General features: G+C 39.3%; 1 non-coding gene across 1 annotated transcript; it reads left to right on the forward strand.

Moving 5' to 3' along the window:
* Positions 1 to 6,071: 6,071 nt before the first annotated feature.
* LOC145537271 (U6 spliceosomal RNA) lies at positions 6,072 to 6,176 on the forward strand. The gene has a single exon (XR_014076298.1). It is a non-coding gene; the product is annotated as a U6 spliceosomal RNA (small nuclear RNA).
* The last annotated feature ends 11,310 nt before the right edge of the window (positions 6,177 to 17,486 follow it).

The following is a 17,486-nucleotide window of genomic DNA, read 5'->3' on the forward strand; positions in this document are numbered from 1 at the left end:
GCTACACTAGCAGAAAGCTAAAAAAGAATTGTCAGTGAGATCTGGGGATCAAGACAACCACAGTCAGCCTCGATAAGCTCCCAAACATCCCTGGGGGTCTGAAAGACTATGTGTTCACACTCAGAAAGACTGGAGAAGCCCTTAGTGAACTATTTGTCCTTGGATTAATGTGAAACTTCGCAAGCACAGAAAGCAAAAGCTGTGAAGAACTTCTACGGTACCTAAACTCTGAATGTCATTTTCCAAATACACAGATCCATGGGCAAGGACAAAACTCCTACTGTTTCAAGGTGATTAAACATAACATCTGACCAATCTTTGGCTAATCACTAAGTTATGTTAACCAAGGAACAACCACAGAAAGCCAGGCTTAAAAATGAAATCAACAATTATTTTTTTAAAAAAATGGAGTGGGGAATATTTATCTAAAGAAAATACAAACACAAATTTGGAAATATAAATGCACCTCCATGTTCACTGTACCATTATTTACAATAGCCAAGATATGGAAACAACCTAAGCATCCATTGATGAATGAACAGATAAAGAAGATGTGATATAGATAGATAGATAGATACAAATATACATACACATACATGGCAACCCACTCCAGTACTCTTGCCTGGGAAATCTCATGGACAGAGGAACCTGGTAGGTTACAGTCCATGGGGTTGCAAAGAGTCGGACACAACTGAGTGACTTCACTTTCTTTCTTATACATACATTGCTATTGCTAAGTCACTTCAGTCGTGTCCGACTCTGTGCAACCCCATAGACGGCAGCCCATGAGGCACCCCCGTCCCTGGGATTCTCCAGGCAAGAACACTGGAGTGGGTTGCCATTTCCTTCTCCAATGCAGGAAAGTGAAAAGTGAAAGTGAAGTCACTCAGTCGTGTCCAACTCTTCGCGATCCCATGGACTGCAGCCCACCAGGCTCCCCCGTCATACATATACATATATACAAAGACTATTAATAATAGTAAATTCAAATACTATTCAGCCATAAGAAAGAATGAGATTGTGCCATTTGCAATAACATAGATGGAGCTTGGGGGCATTATGCTAAGTAAAATAAATCATATAGAGGAAGACAAATACCATATGATCTCACTTATACGGAGAATTAAAAAAAATGAGCTCATAGATACAAAGAACAGATTGGCAGTTGCCAGAGACGGGGGGTTGATGGGTGGGTGAAATGGGTGGAGAGAGTCAAATGGTTCTAACGTCCAGTTATAAATAAATAAGTTATAGGGATGTAATATACAGCATTGTGACTGTGGTTAATAATACTGTACAGAATATTTGAAAGTTGCTAAGGCAGTAAAGGTCCTCACCACAATAAAAAACATTGTAACTATGTATGTATGGTGATGATAATTAACCAGACTTATTATAATGACCACTTCACAATATATACAAATATCAAATCATTATGTTGTACATTTGACACTAATTTTACATGTTAGTTATACTTCAATTTTTAAAAAGAATTATTTTTTGTTTTTTTAATTAATTTATTTATTTTAATTGGAGGTTAATTACTTTACAATATTGTAGTGGTTTTTGCCATACATTGACATGAATCAGCCATGGGTGTACATGTGTTCCCCATCCTGAACCTACCCGCCCTTCCCATCCCTCAGGGTCATCCCAGTGCACTAGCCCTGAGCACCCTGTCTCATGCATCGAACCTGGACTGGAGATCTATTTCACATATGATAATATACATGTTTCAATGCTATTCTCTCAAATCATCCCACCTTAGCCTTCTCCCACAGAGTCCAAAACACTGTCCTTTACATCTGTGTCTCTTTTGCTCTCTCGCATATAGGGTAATCATTACCATCTTTCTAAATTCCATATATATGCATTAATATACTGTATTGGTGTTTTTCTTTCTGACTTCTTCACTCTGTATAATAGGCTCCAGTTTCATCCACCTCATTAGAACTGATTCAAATGCATTCTTTTTAATAGCTGAGTAATATTCCATTATGTATATGTACCACAGCTTCCTTATCCATTCATCTGCCGATGGACATCTAGGTTGCTTCCATGTCCTGGCTATTGTAAACAGTGCTGTGATGAACATTGGGGTACATGTGTCTCTTTCAATTCTGGTTTCCTCAGTGTATATGCCCAGCAGTGGGATTGCTGGGTCATATGGCAGTTCTATTTCCAAAAAAGAGATACAGGTGGCTAACAAACACACGAAAAGAGGGTCAACATCACTCATTATCAGAGAAATGCAAGTCAAAACTACAATGAGGTACCATCTCAGGCTGGTCAGAATGGCTGCTATCAAAAAGTTTACAAACAATAAATGCTGAAGAGAGTGTGGAGAAAAGGGAACCCTCTTACACTGCTGGTGGGAATGCAAACTAGTACAGTCACTATGGAGAACAGTGTGGAGATTCCTTAAAAAACTGGAAAAAGAATTATTTTCTTAAAATATTGAGTAAACACATCAGTGATTGCACACTACTAGGGAAATAGAGTTAGTTCAGGCACATTTCTAAACAAATAAACAAAAACAGCAAAAACAAACCCAGGGGAGAGGATAATCAGAATCCAGAGATGCTACCATACATTACTGAAAATGTCCAGTTTTCAACAAAAAGGCAAGCATAAAACAAAAACAGGACAGTGTGACCCATACACAAGAAAAGGCAGGCAATAGAAACTATCTCTGAAAGATCTTAGGTGATGGACTTACCAGACAAAGAATTCAAAGCACGTATTACAAATATGTTCAAAGAACTAAAGAAAATGATGTTTAAAGAATTAAAAGGAAAAATAACAATAATGACTCATAAAATACAGAATATCCATAAAGAGACAAAAATTATTTTAAAAGGACTATGTTCAAATTCTAGAGTTTAAAACTACAATAACTGAAATTCACTCATTTCAGGGATTCAAACATTTAAACTGGCAGAAGAATGAATCAGCAAACTTGAAGGTAAATCAATGGAAATTTTCCAATCCAAAGAACAGAAAGAAAACATACTGAAGAAATTTTAGCAAAATTTGAGAGATCTGAGACACATCATAAGGTATACCAACATACATGTTCCTGGAGTTCAAGATGAGAAACAAAAAGGGACAGAAAGAAACATTTGAAGACATAATGGATAAAAATACTTGTTGTTGTTGTTCACTCACTAACTCATGTCCAACTCTTTGCAACCCCATGGACTGCAGCAGGCCACACTTCCCTGTCCTTCACCATCTCCTGGAGCTTGCTCAAATACATGTCTATTGAGTCAGTGATGCCATCCAACCATCTCATCCTGTCATTCCTTTCTCCTCCTGCCCTCAGCCTTTCCCATCATCAGGGTCTTTTGCAATGAACTGGCTCTTCACATCAGGTGCACAAAGTATTGGAGCTTCAGCTTCAGCATCAGTCTTTCCAATGAATATTTAGGGTTGATTTCCTTTAGGATTGACTGGTTTGATCTCCTTGCTGTCCGAAGGACTCACAAGAGTCTTCTCCAGCACCACAATTCAAAAGCATCAATCCTTCAGCACTCAGCCTTCTTTATGGTCCAACTCTCACATCAGTACATGGTTAATGGAAAAACCATAGCTTTGACTATACAGACCTCTGTCAGCAAGTGATGTCTCTGCTTTTTAATATGCTGCCTATGCTTGTCATAGCTTTTCTTTCAAAGAGTAAGCATCTTTTAATTTCGTGGCTGGAGTCATCATCCACAGTGATTTTGGAGCCCCCAAAAATAAAATCTGCCACTGTTTCTACTTTTTCCCCTTCTATTTGCCATAAAGTGATGGGACTGCATGCCATGTTCTTTGTTTTTTGAATGCTGAATTTTAAGCCAGCTTTTTCACTCTACTCTTTCACCCTCGTCAGCAGGCTCTTAAGTTCCTCTTTGCTTTCTGACATTACAGTCGTATTATCTGCACATCTGAGCTTATTGATATTTCTCCCAGCAATCTTGATTCCAGCTTGTGATTCATCCAGCCTGGCATTTCACATGATGTACTTTGCATAGAAGTTAAATAAGCAAGGTGACAATATACAGCCTTGACGTCCTCCTTTCCCAATTTTCAACCAGTCCATCGTTCCATGTCCAGTTCTAACTGTTGCTTCTTGAGCTGCATACAGGTTTCTCAGGAGGCAGGTAAGGTGGTCTGCTATTTCCATCTCTTTAAGAATTTTCCACAGTTTGTTGTGATCCACACAGTCAAAGGCTTTCACATAGTCAATGAAGCACAAGTAATTTTTTTTTAATTCCCTTGCTTTTTCGATGATCCAACAGATGTTGGCAATTTGATCTTTTGTTCCTCTGCTTTTTCTAAATCCAGCTTGTACATTTGGAAGTTCTTGGCTGACATATTGTTGAAGCCTAGCTTGAAGGATTTTGAGCATCAACCCTGTTAGCGTGTGAAATGAGTGCAATTGTACAGTACTCTGAACATTCTTTGGCATTGTCTTTCTTTTGGATTGGAATGAAAACTGACCTTTTCCAATCCTGTGGCCATTGCTGAATTTTCCAAATTTGCTGGCATATTGAGTGCAGAACTTTAACAGCATCATCTTTTAGGATATCAAATAGCTCAGCTGGAATTCCATCAACTCCACTAGCTTTGTTCATAGTTATGCTTCCCAAGGCCCACTTGACTTCACACTCCATGATGACTGGCTTCAGGCAAGTGACCACACCATCATGGTTATCTAGGTCATAACAACCTTTTTTGTACAGTTCTTCTGTGTATTCCTGCTTCCTCTTCTTCATCTCTTCTGCTTCTGTTATGTCCTTGCTGTTTCTGTCCTTTATTGTGCCCATCTTTGCATGAAATGTTCCCTTGGTATCTCTAATTTTCTTGAAGAAATCACTTGTCTTCACCATTCTATTGTTTTCCTCTATTTCTTTGGACTGTTCACTTAAGAAAGCTTTCTAATCTCTCCTTGCTATTCTCTGGAACTCTGCATTCCTTGATCAAAAACATTAATCTACACATTGTGAACTCCAAACAAAGGGAAAATATCCACACTGAGACACATCATAGTCAAAGTGCTGAAAGCCCCTCAAAAATAGAAAATATAAAGTAGCAAGATAAAAACAATCCATCACATACAATGGGGAGGGGACGCAATAGTTTAACATCAAAAATGGTGAAGGCCCAGAAAGCAGTAGGGTGAAATGTTCAAAGTTGTTTTTGTTTAGTCAGTCGGTCATGTCCAACTCTTTTGTGACCCCGTGGACTGTAGCCCCCAGGCTACTCTGTCCATGAAATTTCCCAGGCAAGAATACTGGAGTGAGTTGTCATTCTTTCTCCAGGGGATCTTCCTGACCTAGGGATTGAACCCTCGCCTCCTGCATTGACAGGGGAATTCTTTACACTGAGCTACCAGGGAAGCCCATACTTGAGGTACTGAAAGAAGAAAAAAATCAACCAAGAATCCCATATCCGGCAAAACTACATTTCAAAAATGAATGTAAAATAAAGACATTCCCAGATAAAGATGATTTGCCTTATAAAGAATACTAAAGGAAATTCTTCAGGCTGAAAAGAAATGGCACTAGACAGTAATTCATAGCCACACAAAGAAATAAAGAGCATGAGTAAAGGTAATTATGTAGTTCAATAAAAGAGATAGTATAAAGAGAGTTTTTCTCTTTTCTTCTCAACATATTTAAAAAAGAATTGCATAAAGAATAGTTATAATTGAAATAATATAGCATATAAAGAAGCAATATATATGACAATAATATCACAAAGGGGGGGGAGAGGGAATAGAGCTATATTGGAGCAGTTTCTATATTTTACTGGAATGAATTTTGAATTATCTGAAATAGATTGCTTTTAGTTAAGAAGCATATTGTAATTCCTCCAGAAGAACCACTAAGGAAATCATTCCAAAAATACAATTAAAAACAAAAAACAAAGGCATTTAAAGAGTACACCAGAAAAAATTATTTAATACAAAAAGAGGTAGTAAAGAAGGAATACAGGAACAAAAAGACATGATATGCAGCGAATAAATAAAAATTGAGAGATATGATACAAATACATAAAAACCTACATTAAAAATAAATTATTATGTGCACTTTGGCATCACATGCACAAAAATGGCAATGAGATGGAAAAGATTAGCCTGGCCCCTGTGCAAGGATGATATACAAATTCATAGTGTTCCATATTTTTTTGAGTGAAAAGCCTAATCCTGAATTATTACATAATGCATGGTTCTCTTTACATAACATTTTTGAAATGACAAAATTTTAGAAATAGAGGTCAGGTTAGTGTTTGCCAAGGGTCAGGGAGGGGCAAGGGTGGTGGTGGCAGGGAACTGGGAGTGATTATAAGAGAGCAACAGGAGCGATCTTGTGGTGTTGGAACTGCTCAGTACCTTGGCAGGTGATGAAATTGTATAGCACTTAATAAAAATCCACAGCCTTCCACTCCACGCCCTACACACACACACAAAAAAAATGAGTATAAATAAAACTAGGAAAATCTGACTAAGAGCTGTGGATTTTATCAATGTCAATATCCAGGTTATATTATTACAACTTAGTTTTGCAAAACGCTGTGCTGTGCTGTACTTAGTCGCTCAGTTGTGTCTGACTCTTTGCAACCCCATGGACTGCAGCCTCTAGGCTCCTCTGTCCATGGGGATTCTCCAGGCAAGAATACGGGAGTAGGTTGACATGCCCTCCTCCAGGCGATCTTCCCAGCCCAAGGATCGAACCCAGGTCTCCCACACTGCAGGCGGGTTCTTTACTGTCTGAGCCACAAGGGAAGCCCAAGAACACTGGAGTGGGTAGTCTATCCCTTCTTCAGGGGATCTTTCCAACCCAGGAATTGAACCACGGTTTCCTACATTGCAAGCGGATTTTTTACCAGCTGAGCTACCAGGGAAGCCCTTGCAAAATGCTGCCTACCATTGGAGAAAACCAGGCAAAGTGTACCAGGGACCATACTGTATTATTTCTTAGACCTCCATGTGTCAATGCAATGTTACAGAGAAATGAAAACCTTTTCAACAAATGTCACTGGGACAACTGGATATCCATGTGGAAAAAGATTAATTTAGATGCTTTCCTCATGTTATCCACAAAAAATTAACTCACAGTACAAATTTAAGAGCTAAAAGTATAAAACTTTCAGAAGAAAATACAGGAAAAGATCTTTATGACCTCGAGTAAGGCCAAGAATTCTTAGCTACCACATCAAAAATATAATCAATAGAAGAAAAATGATAAATTGCACTTTATAAAAATTTAAAACTTTGCTCTTCAAAAAGTGCTTTTAAGAAAATTAAAAGACAAACCACAAACTGAGATCAAATATTGGGCAAATTATATATCTGATAAAAGATTTGTACCCAGAGTATATATAGAACACAACAAAAGACAAACAACCCAGTTAAATTTTTGGCAAAAGTTTTGAATAAATGTTTCAGGAAAGAAATATATAAATAACTAATAATATGTACAGAGACCCTCAAAGTCATTATTCATTAGTGAAATTCAAATTATAACTACAATGAGCTGCCATTTCACACCCACTAGAATGGATATCATCAGAAAAAGATAGACAGTAGTAAGAGTTGGCAAGGATGTATAGAAATTAGACTCTACTTTGCCAATGGGATTTTTTTTCTTTTATTTATTTATTTTTTTTAAATAAATTTATTTATTTTAGTTGGGGGCTAATTACTTTACAATATTGTAGTAGTTTTTGCCATACATTGACATGAATCAGCCATGGGTTTACATGTGTTCCCCATCCTGAACCCCCCTCCCACCTCCCTCCCCATCCCATCCCTCTGGGTCATCCCATTGCCCCAATGGGAATTTAAAATAGTATAAATACTTTGGAAGAGAGTTTGGCAATTTCTTTAAAAGTCTGAACATAATTTTAGCATATGACCCATCAATTCTACTTCTGATTGTTTATCCAAGAGAAATAAAAACATATATCCATACAGTGACTTGTACATGCATGTTCATGGCACCATTATTCATAGTGGGGAAAAAGGTGGAAGCAATAAAATATCTATCAACTAGGAATGGGAAAACAAGTGCATATCCACACACTAGAACCCTATCAGGTAATAAAAAGTAATGAAGTACTTATACATGCTACAATGTGGCTGAATTTCAAAAAACATTATGTTAAGTGAAAGAAGCCAGATCCAAAAGACCACACACTGTATGGTTTCCTTCTAATGAATGTCCAGAAAAGGCAAATGTATAAATACAGAAAGTTATATTAATGGTTGCCTGGGAAGGGTTACAAATGGACATGAGGGGTCTTTTGGGAGTGATGGAAATGTTCTAAAACTGGATTGTGGTGATGGTTAGTCAACTCTATATAATCAACAATCATTGCATTGTTCATTCAAGAATCACTGAATTGTATACTTGTGTTAACTCAGGGTACGTAAATTGTGCTTTAATAAATCTGTTTCAAAAAATTAACACAACCATTACCAAAAAATACTAGCGCTAAATAAATGACTAATAAACATGTTAAGCACCCCTAGAACAGTGTAATGCAAATGAGTTTACTAGAAGCACAGCCTGAAGAAATTAATTCCTAGCAGCAGAAAGCTGACTTCAACAAGTAGACCTTACAAGAAGCAAGAGGGGCACAGCCCTGCACTTCCCATACCAGGAGGCTTTGGGAAGGGTGCAACCCTATCCAATCACTGCATCTATTACTATTAATTTTATTCCTTTGGGAAAGGTAAACCTAAATCAAAGTACAATTTATGCTCTTCTGAAAATCCTAAGAATTATTTCTTACTGAGGATGTCTTGATTTTCAAACCAGTGATTCAAAATAGGATAACAGACATCATTTCAGATAGAGGACCAACAGTGAATATGGAGGCTTAAGAGCTCAACTCCTTAAGGAGGACTCGAACCCATTTACTACACTGGAAACAGGCTCATATGACTCATTTTAATTACACTCTCCTGCCACACACCCTCATGACAAATTAACAACCAACTTTCATAGATAATCATAACAATTGCTACTTATTGTGTGTCAGGCATTGTAGTCAAGGCTTTAATCCTCTCAACAAACATAACCCTTTGAGTCAGAATCTGTCTTTATCCCTACTTTATAGATGAGGAATCTGAGACTCAAAGAGGATATAAAACTTGCCCATAGTTAGGCAGCTGATAATTATGGAGCTGAGATTCTTCTCCATAAGCCTTCTAACTACAGAGGCCATATTCTCAGCCCCTACACTCGAGGGCAGTGTTTCTCAAACTTTCTTTTTAACCACAAATTGGAGTAAAACATACATTCTACATCATAACCCAGGACATGCAAGTTTATCTACAAATGAAGCTTCATGAAACAATACTTAACCTTATCATGCACAATGCACACTGACATTTTTATTCTATTTATCTTATTTTTCTCTTTAATATCTTGGTCAATAGCACTAAATCCATTTCATGACATATTAATGGATCACCACTCACAATTTAAAAAAACACTACTACTTATAAAACCTGTAAATGTCACATTTGAGATGAGACTCTAGAGAAACTTTGAATACCTCTGTAGGCCACTCCATCAAAGTCAAGCGCCAGCCAGCCTGATCATGCCCTCACTCTCCAATTATTCACCTGCCAGAAGAAGGAGGAAGAGAAAGCTAAAAGCCTGCCCAAGTGGGTCACCCAGTGAGTGTTCATTAGCCAGAACCTGGCCCTGGGGATGGTGGGAAAAAAGAGAAGCAATCCATTTGCCTGAATAAAGTGTGCCATAAGAGAATTCTTAGAAATATATCCAGAAAACAAGAGATTCTAAGAAAAATCTCATGTTTTCCTAGGACTAGAGTATCATGACTAGGCCATTATCAGATTCACCTTGCCTTAATACCACCTCAAGACATGTTACGGGGGGCCCGTGAGATCTCAGATCGGGCACATTCTAGCATTCAAACCTTCTACCTGCATCAAGAACATAAAACTCTGATCCTAAATTTAGAGACACACAAAACCCTTTCTGTTCAATTTATAATTAAAAGTATGTAGACTTTATTTGAACAGCTTCACCAAGTGAATATGTTTCAAATATAATTTCCTGCCTACACATTTTGACTATATTAAAATGAAAATATAACCTTAGATTTGGGTTTTTTTTTTTTTTTTCCTGGTTTGTTCCCTGTATCATTCTGGTATTTTATCTTGTGCTTATCTGAGGACAGTTCTGTTCTTTTCTATTAATCTTGGTAATCCTAGCCGACTTCCCCACAATTCATTTCTCTACAAAGTTGCCTCTATTTGCTTAGATTCTGCCGAGGTAAGCACTTGGACTGATCAAAAAGGTGAAGAGGGGATTAGGGAAGCCCATATCAAAGGTCTTAAACGTTTGTGTTCTCAATTCTTTTTTTGATCAGGGAGATTATTTTGGAAGAGTTATCTCTGTCTACTTAAGAAGAGAGAGACCTGGCATTGTGGAGATTCTGTTATTTGAGGGTTTGTTAAGTATTACTCCTTTTCTTCTGTCTTTAACCACTGCATTCCAAAGAGGACGCCTTTGTAAAGCCCCTGCTTCAAAGTAGACTTTAAAGATGCAGATGTCTGCGGCATAGCTTAGATCTAATATTTCTAAATCAGAACTTCTGACTGCCAGCCACCACCCCCACCCCAGTGGCTTCTCCCCACCCTTTTCTAATGATCAGAAAAAAAGTCACCCCTTCCTCCCACTCACTTCTGCCAAAAACGTAGAGGCCATGCTTCATTCCTTTCCATCCATCACCAATCCCCACATACAATCCATTAGAAAGTCCTATTGCTGTGCTTCCAAAATAGATCTCCAACCTATCTACTTTTCCCCATCTCCCTGCTCATAAGGCAATGTCTTCTCCCACTGGAACTGTTGCAATAGCCACTGAAGTGACATCTTTGTGTGTGGTCTTACCCCCCCATCCACTCTTGACCCAGAAGATAGAATATCTTACAAAAAATTAAAGCAGGCCACGTCCTCCCCCTGTTTAAAGTCCTACATAGATTCTCATTGCAGTTAAAATAATATCCTTGTTCTACAAGGTTCTGTACAGGTTAGTCCTTGGACACCTCTCCTGACTAATCTTGTCCGCTACACTTGAGTCACACTGGCTTTCTTATTCATCTTCAAATGCAGCAGGCTCATTACCATCGAAAGGCATTTGCAATTAACTGTTTCCACTGCCTAGAACATTATTCCCTCAGATCTTCATGGGGCTAACTCCCTTCTGGTCTCAGTTCAGATACCAACTATTCAGAAAAGCCTTCCATGACTGCCTTAATTAATGATGCTCACTCACCCACTATCTATCACATTATCTTGTTCCATTTTCTTCATAGCTTTTACTATTACTTGAAATAGTTCTTGCGTATTTATCGTCTGTCTCCTCCATTAGAGTGCAGTTCCATGGGAGCAGGGACCATGGTCTTCCTCATTCACTGTTGTACCATACTACCTGTGAGAGTGCTCAGCACCTAGAGGACACTTAATTAATAGTGACTGAACTGGTGTGCTACACTAATTCTGACTTCCTTTTGTACATTGACTAATGTACAAATAATATAAACTATCAATCAAATGTTTCAAGTAAGCTCTTTTCCAATGCCCTCCTTTATAACATCAAGGATATTAAAACCATGAAAATCTAACTCTGAGGGATTAATTCTACCCTAGTCAACTCTGGCTCATTTATACTTCTTCTCATAATTCGGGGATTCAAAAAAAACACTGAGTCATTACCAAAATCACGCATGGTGCTAACTACAGGTATATCATCCTTAAGCTTTCACTTTTGTTAATGACTGGTGAAAATTATATACTCAACACAGCCAAACACTAATTGCAATTATATACATTTTAAGACTTTGTTTATTTATTTTATTTATTTTAATATTGTACAATCAACCAGAGGGCTGGTAATAATTTCCTGTTACTTAGAAGGAGCTTTAAACCAAATAGGAAAGTCGATTTTCTTTTTATTTCTTTTTTTTTTTTTGAGAAACTCTAAATAAGAATTACATGGAAGAAAGCTGTACTATTCAAATATAAAATTTAACTATGCGGTGGAGGGGAACAGAGAGCTGATTTTTCCTCCAAGTTTAAAAAAAAAAAGTGGGAATTTCTTTGAAATTCACAGCACATAATCTACAGCATGAAAATACTAGCAGCCAGTTCTTCAGAGCCAGAACAGCTCCATTAGGGCATCTGTTTCAATTACAAACCAGTTTTGGCTTAGCCATGAAAATTCAGGAAGTTATTAAAATTGAAACCATTGAATATAGGAGCTAGAAGGAAACTTGGCACTCAAGTTGTTCAATTTCATCAATTTATACATGAGGTCACTGTAGCCAGGCCATGTCAAGTGGCTTGTCCCATGTTTCACAATCAGTTAAGTGGCCAAGTTAGAACTCACAATCAAGTTTCCTGGCCCACTGACTCTGAGAGATGCATTTTGTCATCTATCCAATTGTCTATCCAACTGCCCTTCTCCATTCCCTACTTCCCTGTTAAGAAAATTCTGATTGTTCAAGAATCAGGCAGAGATTCTGTGATTGCAGAGAGGAAAGTCTCCTTCCTTAGCCACAGGAAATAAGTTGTTATTCATGCCCTTTAGTCAGTAATGGTCTATGATGGGCCTGTGAGCTATTTCTGGCTGAAAGTGAAAGTGTCTGTTGCTCAGTTGCGTGCTATTCTTTGTGACCCCATGGACTCTAGCCCGCCAGCTTCCTCTGTCTATGGGATTCTCCAGGCAAGAATACTGGAGTGGGAAGTCATTCCCTTCTCCAGGGGATCTTCCCAACCCAGGCATAGAACCCAGGTTCCTCAAATTGCAGGCAGATTCTTTATTTTAATGACAGTCTTCTGATAATGTGCCATTTCCCCCACACTCCCCCAAAATAGACAGAGACTCAGAAGGTAAAAAAAAAAAAAAATCACCTTCAACTTTCTTTCTGCCTTGAGCTCATGTGACACCCAGAGATGCTGTAGGTCTTTTTCAGTCTTAAGGTCATAAGTCAATAGACTAAGCATAGCAAAAATAGAAAAAGGACCAGGGTTGCTGAAACAATAGTGTTCACCCACTTCCTGACTTCTCAATAAGGGAGTAAAAAGTAATTCCCTATTTCTTTAAGTCACTGTTGTCCCATTTTCTATTGCTTGCAGCAGGACACATTCCTAATTTGTACTACATATCAGAAACTTCTAAATTGTGACCTTAGGAACTATACAAGGTATGTTGATCTCTCTCAAGGATCAAGGAAAGTGGAGGGATGAAGAGAGACTGAGAGAAAAATGTGCAATTACAAGTATCTACCCCCTACTTGAAGCTGAGTAGCCCTTTCCATCAGATTCACTTATTGAACTTTCATAAAAGCTTTCACTGAAACAGAATATCCATGGTCTACAATCATTTTGATAACCATTACAGCACTCTATGCAGGCCTATGCTTTCAATAAAATGAAACCACAAATAAAATTCCCCAGGGAAGCTCAACAGGCAAATTAGTCCCCTGGAGACCTCTTTGGTAAAGAGATGAACCATCCTTCTTTTATATAGAAATATGGATTTCACATGTAGGTTCACTTAGAATGGGATAAACTTATCATCTCCCTCACTAGGTGCCTTGAAATTGGCCTCTGAAACTACATTGATTTCCTTGCTCCTTCAGTTCCATTCACTGGTTTGTCCTCTGATACTGTCAAGCAGATGTAATGATAAACATTGCCAATCACGACTGCTGTCAACACCCCTCTTAGGACTAGAGGGTGGACAATGGTTGTTAGTCTGACTGAGGGAATTGAGTTTTCCTATCCACTGGAGAGCTGAGGGCAGGGGCATTGTTTGGGAACACCTGGACAGGTCACTGACTCTGGTTTGTCCTCTGGGTAAGAATATGACCCTTGCTAGGGCTGATTATTCATGAACCAGGAAAAGTCTGACCTGTACAAATCTTTTCTTAAATAGGAGTTCATTGATTACTGATAGAAGTTCTTCCAGAAGGATGACATGAGCCTTGAGGAGAATGTTCCTAGCAAGTGCATGTTCATCACAGTTGGGAATCCAGAAGGGAAAAAAACTGAAACAGCTATACTGCATCTGTTTATGCTGTGTAGCCCCTTGCTTTAAAGCCTGTATCCTTGGTTTAATTAATGGGAAAGTTCAAGCACATGCATGCACATCAGGTACCTCTTGTGACCATCTCACATCCTCCCAGCCCACCTTTTACCCCATACGTTGCTATAGCAACCAGCTTTATGCAAGTATAATTTGACAGTACCTTAATTCAGCTCTCTGGGTGTCTGGCTGTCTGAGCCAGAATCTGTCTGATGTTACAATACGGGATCCCATCAAGACTTACACATGGGTAGAGCCAGAAGTAAGAGAGAGCCAACATCCCATGGGGCAGCCCCTGACCAATAGGAGACGGGAGTTGGTGAATTTCTCTTCTGTCCTACAAACACACAATTCCAAGGTGCAACGACACAACAACTTAGAAGATATCAGCAGGACTGTGCCCTAAAAACCCACAGCAGTGACCAACTCAACAGTGCAAACTGGGATGGCTTTCCCTCCTTCCCTGTTTCACTCTTCCCGGTCTCTGACTCCTGCTTCTTGGGATCAGTTCCTAAAATAAACTACCTGTATCCAAGTTCTGGTCTCAAGATCTGCTCTCTAGGTAGAGGAACCTATCCCACCAATATGCAGCCCACATGGAATGCTGCAACTTCCATCACTCCAAGAAATGCTAGGCCTAGGAGAGCAGGGTTTCCTAGTGTCCACATCATCTGAGCTGTAATCAAGGAGACACATCCTTCTGCCAAAGGGACATTGCAGTGGTTTTAAAACATAGGCACCAATTATTTCTTGCTTTTTCCATATACAGGTGGGGTTTATCATTCTTCTCTTAAACATAGTGGTAGTGTTGTGTAAGTCACTCAGTCGTGTCTGACTCTTTGTGACCCCGTGGACTGTAGCCCGCCAGGTTCCTCTGTTCATGGAATTCTCCAGGCAAGAATACTGGAGTGGGTAGCCACGCCCTTATCTAGGGGGTCTTCCCAACCCAGGGATTGAACCTGCCATCTCCAGTGTGTCCTGCATTGCAGGCAGATTCTTTAATATCCAAGCTACCAGGGAAGCCTTCTCTTAAACATGGGAAGATTCAAAGATTTATGACCACTTTAACCAATAGAATATGGCAGAAGTAACACGATAGGACTTCAAGTTTGGGTCATGAAAACCTACACAGCATATGTCTTCTTTGCCAGGTCACTCACTCTTGGACCTTGAACTGCTACCTAAGAAATCTGACTATCCTGAGGGCACCATGCTACAGAGGCCATGTGGAAGTGCCCCAGCCCCCCATCCCAGCTGGATCCAGCCTTCCATCTGATCAAGGTACCAGTCATGTGAGTGAAACTGTCTCTGACCTCTCAGACCAGTCCACCCACCATCTGAATACCAACAAATGACTTCCACTGACACTACATGGAACAGAAGAATCAACCTGCCAAGGCATATCCAAATTCCAGACTCACAAAACCATCAAATTTAATAACACAGTTGCTGTTCTAAGCCACTAAGTTTTAGAATCATTTGTTGAGCTGTTTGAAGTAACTGAAATACCCTGGAAATGCAAATCAAGACTGCTTAAGGGATAGCACCGCTGTCCTTGAGATTAGAGAAAAGAGTGACTCCCCACAGAAAAGACTTTTCAAGAATTCAGGGCTTGAGGCTTCCAGTGGTTGGGAGTCCACCTGCCAACGCAGGGGACACAGGTTCAATACCTAGTCGGGAAAGATCCCACATGCCATGGGGTGACTAAGCCCATGCATCACAACTATTGAGCCTGTGCTCTACAACCCGGGAGCTGCAACTACTGAGCCCACATGCCACACCTACTAAAGCCTGAGCACCTTAGAGACTGTGCTCTGCAACAAGAGAAGCCACCGCAATGGGAAGCCCGTGCACCATAACAGAGTGGCTCTCTTACTCCCACAGCTTGAGAAAGCCCGTTCAGTAACAAAGACCCAGCACAGTCAAAGATAAATAAATAATTAAAAAAAAAAAAAAGAATTCAGGGCTTCCTCAACTCTAACTTGATATCATCTCTTCAGTCTACTCTGCCCCTACATTCTGTTTCTTTTTTCTTAAGTGAGTAAATATTGATTTGCCTAAACTTGCTGCCTCATTCATTCCTCATTTAAATAAAACTTCTAGCATTCCAGCCTAATATCAAAGCAGCATCTCTGTGTCTTTGTCCCACCCCCTTTAGAAGTTCATGTCTACCAACTGAGGTTTGAGAGTATCTGTTGGGGGGAAAAAGGCATTATGCCACCACACTGATAATGTTTAATGCATTATACTCTCAGTGTGCACGCAAGGGGAGGAAAACAAGCTGTTCAAAGGCCATCACAGGATGAAAATGCAATAATTGGGAACTAGCAGGGATTCTGAGACATAAAATGGTTGTTACTGCCTTTTATGCTTATGTTTGTCACATTTAATAATAAGAATATTTTGCATTTGGATAATGCCCTACAGTTTTGAAAGCACTTTTATACACATTAGCTTATATTCTACAAACCTTCCACGTGTGATCCTACCGACATCTATGGCTTCAAGATATCCTCTCCATGGAGATAACTCCCGAATCACCTAATCTGTCTCTCTGCCTCTCTCTCACACTCTCTGTCACTCTTGTGTGCACCCAAGTTCTACTTCTATCTGCTTCCTAGTCTTTTCCACAAAAATATTCTGTCACCTCAAATTTATTAATTCAATACCTAACTCACTTTCTCCACAACCCCCACCCCAACACACATACACACATATACACATGCACACAAACACACACCCCTATCTCTTCCATCTTCTCCTTCCCCTCAAAGCCAATTAGTTGTCAGGTCCCATGAGTTCTATTTCCACAATGTCTGTGTGCATGTGTGTGTGTACTCAGTTGTCCCCCAGATGCCACCACCAGTTTAGGCCCTCCTCACCCATCTCGATCAGGGTCTGCAAACTACAGCCCTGATCAGATCCAGCCCACTACCTCTCTTTGTAAATAAAGTTTTATTGGAATGCAACTACACTCATTGATTTACAATCATCTCTGGTGGATCTTACGCTCTAGCAGCAGAGTTGAGTAGTTGCAATGGAGGCCACATGGCTCACAAGGCCTAAAATCTAGTCATTTCTAGAAAAAGTTTGCCAACCTCTGATATGGATAGTCTCCTACTGTATAAATCTGAAAGACAAGAGACACTCTTCAACTTTTACTCACTTAGAGGTTTTGTTTTTTTTTCCATCAAGCCAAATAATGCCAACAATTCTACCTTCATAGTACTCAGTGTATGCTTTGCATGCAGAATTTATATTGTTTATTTATCACAGTTTCTGTTATTTAAAACTGACTTCTTATAAATGAGCTTCATCCCCTGAGGCCTTATTATCTGAGCATATACCTGTAATTCGGTATGGTGCAC

Source organism: Giraffa tippelskirchi, chromosome X (assembly GCF_054371585.1).
Source record: "Giraffa tippelskirchi isolate mGirTip1 chromosome X, T2T-mGirTip1v1.2.pri, whole genome shotgun sequence".
Lineage (NCBI taxonomy): Eukaryota > Metazoa > Chordata > Mammalia > Artiodactyla > Giraffidae > Giraffa > Giraffa tippelskirchi.